General features: G+C 36.0%; 1 long non-coding RNA gene across 1 annotated transcript; it reads left to right on the forward strand.

The window, feature by feature from the left end:
* The first annotated feature begins 340 nt into the window (after positions 1-340).
* On the forward strand, positions 341-4,352 carry LOC143303330 (uncharacterized). Its single transcript, XR_013059505.1, has 3 exons — positions 341-1,423; positions 3,471-3,656; positions 4,213-4,352. It is a non-coding gene; the product is annotated as an uncharacterized LOC143303330 (long non-coding RNA).
* The last annotated feature ends 2,363 nt before the right edge of the window (positions 4,353-6,715 follow it).

Raw genomic sequence — 6,715 nt, forward strand, 5'->3', positions numbered from 1 at the left:
AATGAAACAATTATATTTGAAAAACTGACTACGAAATATTCAGACAGTTAGATACCTTCGTAACGAATTGTACTTTCATTTGTCAGCTTTAACAGATATGTAGCTTTAACTTTTATGGTACTAGAGATAGCTTTCTATTAAAAGATCGAGTACTACGCTAGTAACAACTGATCTCTCTTTTTTGTTGAGATAAAGCCTACACCATTCTTGCAATATTGTAACATGTTCGCAACTGGAAAGCGTATCCCCAAGGTAATTGACATTATTTTGAGGACTAAGCAGGAGATTACCTTGGTGTACAATTGGACAATAACAGAAAATTTTCACTATATCTAGAAAAGGTCTGCGGGAAGGCTGATACCCTAATAGGAGCGATTAGGACATTATTGCCAAATGTCAATGGGTCCACCGACTCCGTTAGAAAACTCTATTTTGTTGAGTTTGGGAGTCGGTGGTGCTTTATGCTACACCGGTATGGGCCAAAGCCCTAGCAATAAAGAAAAATAAGAATATTTTGAAGAAGGTGCAAAGGACGACGCTAATTCCAATACCTACCGCCTACAGAGCAGTTTCCCACGCAGCACTGTGTGTACTTATGGGCACAATGCCGATACACTAAAAAGCAGAGCCGCGCGCGGAAAATTACGAGATACAAAGGACGTGACACCAGGACAGTTATGATACCTGCTCGAGAACAGGAGGCACTATGAGTGTGTTAAGAGAGAGGATTACGAGAATAGAGCAACGGATGCAGGAAAGATGGAGGGAAGAGTGGCGCTATTACAGAGAGGATAATTGGACCAGGAGGCTGATTGTCGACTCCTGCATTTTTAAGAATAATAAAAGGAACATTGATCATTATACCATGCAGATGTTGAGTGGACATGGTATATTCAATGAATATCGGAAAACGATTAGGAAAGAGACCCGCGCAAGATGCTGGGATTGTGATGTCGAAGGTGATGATGCTGAGCATGCGTTGTTCAATTACCCCAGGTGGATCAACGAAAGAACTCTATTGGAAAACTACGTAGGCGAAATACTGACAACCAACAATATTATAGAAGTGTTTGTCAGTAACGAAGAATATTGGTCGAGATTCCAAGGGCTATGTCAGAGAATTGTGATAACTAGACAAGCCCGGGAGGAGAACATCGGGAGGCAAAGAAGATTACGAATAGGAAGATGAAAAGATGAAAGGCACAGCCAGAGAGACCAACCCTGAAGTAATGTCGAGAGGTGGTTCCAGGGTTGGTCCTTGTACCGATAGAGGAGAGATATGGAACAGGGGTTTTTAGTGAGTAGAGGCGCCATCATCTTGCTAAGCCTTACATGCGTAATTGCAGTTTCCCCTCTCAAAAAAAAAAAAAAAAAAAAATCTTGAGATCGTCGACTTTAATGCTTCGATAATGTTCTAGACAGTGTATGTATTCCAAGGGGTTGTTACGAGTTCCTCCAATTACACCCAATTATTTTCATATTTTCATATTGTCGAACGTGTATTTCTTGTAATCATAACCAGTTATGTAATGCAGAATATAGTTTAACGATTAAATCTGCTTTATCGGAAGAAAAAGCTACTGGCTTTCCAAATATCCTACAGAAGAATGTTAAAAAATGGTCATTTTTGACATGACCTGGATTTGGAAAATTCGTGCAGGACCTTTAAGACTCTCTCGAAAAACAAAAATATCCGTATTACTTTCTCGAAAAACAATGGGAAAATGGTTAAAAATAAATCTAAACTTGTGAACATGATAGCAATCGAACTTAGCTAAGCGTTATATTTCATTTCCCTTTCTTGGGATATTGTATCATTTTCGAAATAATTAATGCAAAAATCGGCTAATAAATCAGCATAAAATCATTGCTACATGAGAATAACATTCAATGCGATCACCGTTCTTCATCCGGAGACGAACACGTGTACCGATTGTAAGTTTAATAACGCAGTGGTATTTGTTTTAAAAATAGAAATGATATAAAATACATACGTACATATATGTAATATCGTGATATAATATATTTACAAGGAATGGATGATACAGATGTTAATCGGACAGAAAAAGACGATTGTTGTTCAACCTGAACTATTCACACCAAACGTACAGAAAACAGCACAACTAAATAATTAGATAACGACTCGACTTTCACAAAATGCAATCAATACTCTCTCGGCAACGCCACTCGCAAACTCTGTTTGTTGATTCCTTTTTTTCCGTCCCTTGGCAACCGCTCGTGGCCAAGATCACGTAGGCCTCCTCTTTCCAAAACTACGCGATCGAAAACAAACGCCTCGGCTCTCGCGACATTCCACGCGGTTCACCCGCCAACTCCCAGGCCTCTCACTCACGATACTACATATATGTATAATTATAGGAATGCATTTAGTTGGCTTAAAAAATCGAAATAAAGAATTATTATTATTGTAGTTTCACGGCAATCAAAACAATTACGAATTCTTTTCTATCACAGGTGCGAACTCTGATGTTTGTCATCTTACAGTCGGAGAAGTGTTTATACTAAGCATCTTATGTTACAGTTAGTACCGAGTCATGGTAGAGATTCTTCTTGTTGTATTGATTATCAAAATATCAAATTGACGTAGAATCAAACAATATTTGACTGGAAACGAAATTGACTCGACACTGTAGTAGTTTAAAAATATTTTGTATACTTATTGACGAACACACGCGTAGATGTGAAATCGGTGTTTGCGTTGTTGGCTGCTGTTTGCACATAGCAATGCTACGATATTGCGGTTTTACTTGATTCCAACCTTCAATTGATGTACGTGCTGATTTGCCCATTAAACTTACTTTCAATATGCTTCAATATCTGGAGAAGAATATGAAATAGAACGGTTATACTTAGGCGAGTTCAATCACTATTGTATTCACATATTTGGACCCATTTTCAACAACTTTTCATCTTTAACTTAACATCTTCCTTTGTTTGTCATTATTCTAAACGTGTTTTCGATTATTTTTCTCAGATGAGAGAGTCAGTAATAGAATATTTTTTGTTTGACACTTAATTGAGTTTCGACAGAAGACCTAAGTAAATATTTTTTTTCAATGGGAATGCATTGTCGCCGAGCAACATACTGTTTTCCAATGCTTGATATAAATTATAGTGACGAAATACAGTAGATATGCTCTCGTATTGTCCTATTATCCACTATCTATCTATTATATATTTATTTATCTATTTATTTTGTTATATTCTATTATCTCGTATTTATTTACAACAGACATTGGTACAATAGTGTTGCTCTGTTTATAAATAAAGTGTGAACTCTTATATTTGACAAGTGCTTTGATAACCACATGTTATCCACCTGTGGTTCCACAACACTGGGGAAGTTCCGCTCCTCTCGAAAACCATTTTCCATTATTGTGCACTTATTTTCCTCTGGCACCTGAAAAATAAACTAACTTGTTATAGACAATCAATCTGTTCATTTTCAGACACTGCAGACGAATCGACTCGGTGGAAGAAGAGAATGATGGAAATTCATTCATAGATTTGGATCTTTCTTCTTCATCCAATATTATACTACAGTGACCTAATGAAAGAGTGAGGCGAATAGGGTCGATATCAAAGAAAATTAATTCGAAGTAAATATTTGGAAAAAATATTGGCTTTCAGTTAAGGTATTTATACTGTGACAATATCCATCAAAAGTAAAACAAAATCATATTCTTCATGAACGTCTAAAATTCGCCATTCAGGAAGAAATCTCCTGGCTGTCCGTACTTTCTACGCACGCATACTAACAAATAATTCAGAAATCAACATATCGGCAACTCCACATTGTAATATACATACGGCATGTGGGACGTCGAAATTACCGATATTCGCATTATTTCATTCAAAAATGAAGCAAGAGCTAATTTTTCTTACAAAAACACGCTTCTAGTTATTTTACACAACATATTATTTTTTTACCAATTTTGTACAATAAGAACGATTTTTCTGTAATTAATAAAAGTGCCATTTTTGCGCTGTCTTACTATAGCGATTACGTGTTTAATCTTTCACTTTTGAAGATGAATATTTCTATTTCGGTAAGGCTATGCTCTCTAAAAATTGAATTGTGTATGGATAATATATTGAATGACGCATCACGAAAATTTCAAAGAAATTATAAGGAAATCAATCTACGCTACAAACACCTTAAAGGCAATACCATTAGAAATTACTTTGTAGGTACGGCAACATATACAGATACACTTAAATGGAATCAGAACCAAAAAATATATCACATATGACAACGAATAGATTTTTTTCGCCGTCACCTTCATCAATGGAGCGTTAGCATGCACAAAATGATTCATCAACATCCAGGAGTACCGATACTACTAGTTAGTCGTTACAGTATACTTTATTTGATAAAACAATTTATATTAATTTATGTAATATTCAACAAAAATAAAATATGCTTGAAAAACAGTTTAAATGAAAACCTAGCTATCTAATTACCTAATAAACATGTTTATACTGCCCGATAGAATAATTAGTAATAATTAATAAAAACAAAGTACATTCTAGTGATTTGCAGATTCTTACGGTTTGTGGACTTTCCAAGCCTAAACAAATATTGCCAAGTTCTTAAACCGCGTCCTGTTGCAAGAAAATACAACATTGTTTATAATGTCGTTTTTGCACGAACTGCTTTATCGCATACATGTATCTCTTTGTTGAATGTTGACTTTCGTACTGTTCAACAATAAATAAAAAATATTTTCTGACACTCTCAATGTGACAAAATATTCTTTAAGATTTTCAATTTTTAATTCTTTCAAAAGACTAGTCGAAGCTTCTAACGAATCTCCTCTACTCATTCATCTTGTAGTCCACACACGCTTTGTTTCGTTCCTTTCTTCATCAATTTCTTCTGCAATACCTATTAGTAACATTTGAGTAGTGTTTCTGATAACATTGTGTATTATCGCTCATCGTCTGTCCATTTCTCGTGATTTCTAAAACTCAACTCTACCGACCGGACACTTCCTATGTATTAGTCAAGCCGTTTAGTAGCAACTGGTTACTCGATAATTACTTGCTTCAAATTACTCGATGTGTTTGGACGGACCACTTCCCACTTGCTACTGAGCTCGTCGTGTCTGAACCAGCCTTCAAGGCACAAGTGACAAATAGGTAACTTACTATTCAACGTTCAGACACGTCCAGTAGTGTAGTATTAATAAGGCTTAATCGAATAGATTCAAATTTTTACATTTTTTGGCCAAGTAGGAGAACAGGACAGTCTTTTCCTCGCCACTCGGCGTTAAGCAACTCGGCATTAATAGTTTGTCACATTTGCGCTAGAATCGGCGCACTTCCCAAACATACTATGTAGAGATGGCGTGAAATGCTACTTGTGAGTCACGAGTGATTCGATCACGTTCGTTCTTGATCATTGTGATTTTTCTCAATGATTTGTGATTTTTCGTGATTGCTTCTGATTAGCGCAGAGCATAACTGTTCTTTGTACGTGTCACAAAACCCATATATTTTATATCAACGATGTCAAAGAAATATTACGATTTTAAAATCGAAAGGACGAACTAATATTTTACTCTTTAAGATACTGATATAACATAAAGAAAGGAAAATTGAATTATTTCCTATTTTTAATATTAAATATATTAATATAATATATAATATAATAATAATATATAATATTAAATATACTTAAGTCATGTATATATATGTCGGGTTCACATTAATATTAGGGTTACGGGCTTGTAACGAATCTTCATTTAGATTAGACATTGTTACTATGCAATAGAGAAGATATTTACTAGTACAAATATGATTATTAGTACAAGTGTGGATATTACAGAATTGACAAGAACTGCGGTGATTAGACACTAATGACAATGGTCTTAGGTTCGATAACGAATTCGCGGTCAACGGGATAACAAATGTACTTTCTTCCAAAGTCTAAGTCGTACTCGACTTGCTTGGCTACGGTGGAAGTATAACTAAACTAACTTTTTGTTAGAACATAGAGTATTCACTGATCGTGAAGACGCTATGTAATTCGCTAATAAGATCTCACGAGAGAATGACTTTCCGTTACGATGATGCTGCAGAGGAAAACTATGATGGGGTGTGTCTAAGGACACGAGATCATCTGATTCGTCGAGGAAAGTCTTCGTTCGGGAAGTGAGGGAAATGGACGTTTCTGTTAATTGTTTAATTTCTATGTCAGTGGTTGAAGAAGGATGCTAACCGCCCTTGAGAGAAAGTTGCTAGCGGTAAGCGTCGTTCATGAGAAAAGCAGATTTCCCGTATCTTCCCGTAGTAGGTGGTAGATTTAGGGACTGTTAGGAAAAAAACTGTTTGTCCGTTTGAAGGATCTTAGTTAACAAAATCCTAAGATTTATAGCGGGTAGCTGAACATGTGCTGTGGAGATGCATCGACATTTGATAATCATCTTGCCCGAAGAATAGAAAGAAGACAGAAACCGTTGGAATGTTTACTGTCGAGTGCCGCTACAACTATTTCTTTTAAGGAGAGTTATAGAATTACTCCATACCTCTGTTAGGTAAAAACGTTCATCCTGTGACCGCGGCTACGTTCGGCGACTTGTTGTCGCCTCGAGCCCAAGCTCATTATCACAAATCTCGGACAATTATAATTGAGTTAAATTATAGAGACTAAAACATTGGGGATTTTCCGAAGAATTCCAAAGGGAAGGCC

Source organism: Bombus vancouverensis, chromosome 11 (assembly GCF_051014615.1).
Source record: "Bombus vancouverensis nearcticus chromosome 11, iyBomVanc1_principal, whole genome shotgun sequence".
Lineage (NCBI taxonomy): Eukaryota > Metazoa > Arthropoda > Insecta > Hymenoptera > Apidae > Bombus > Bombus vancouverensis.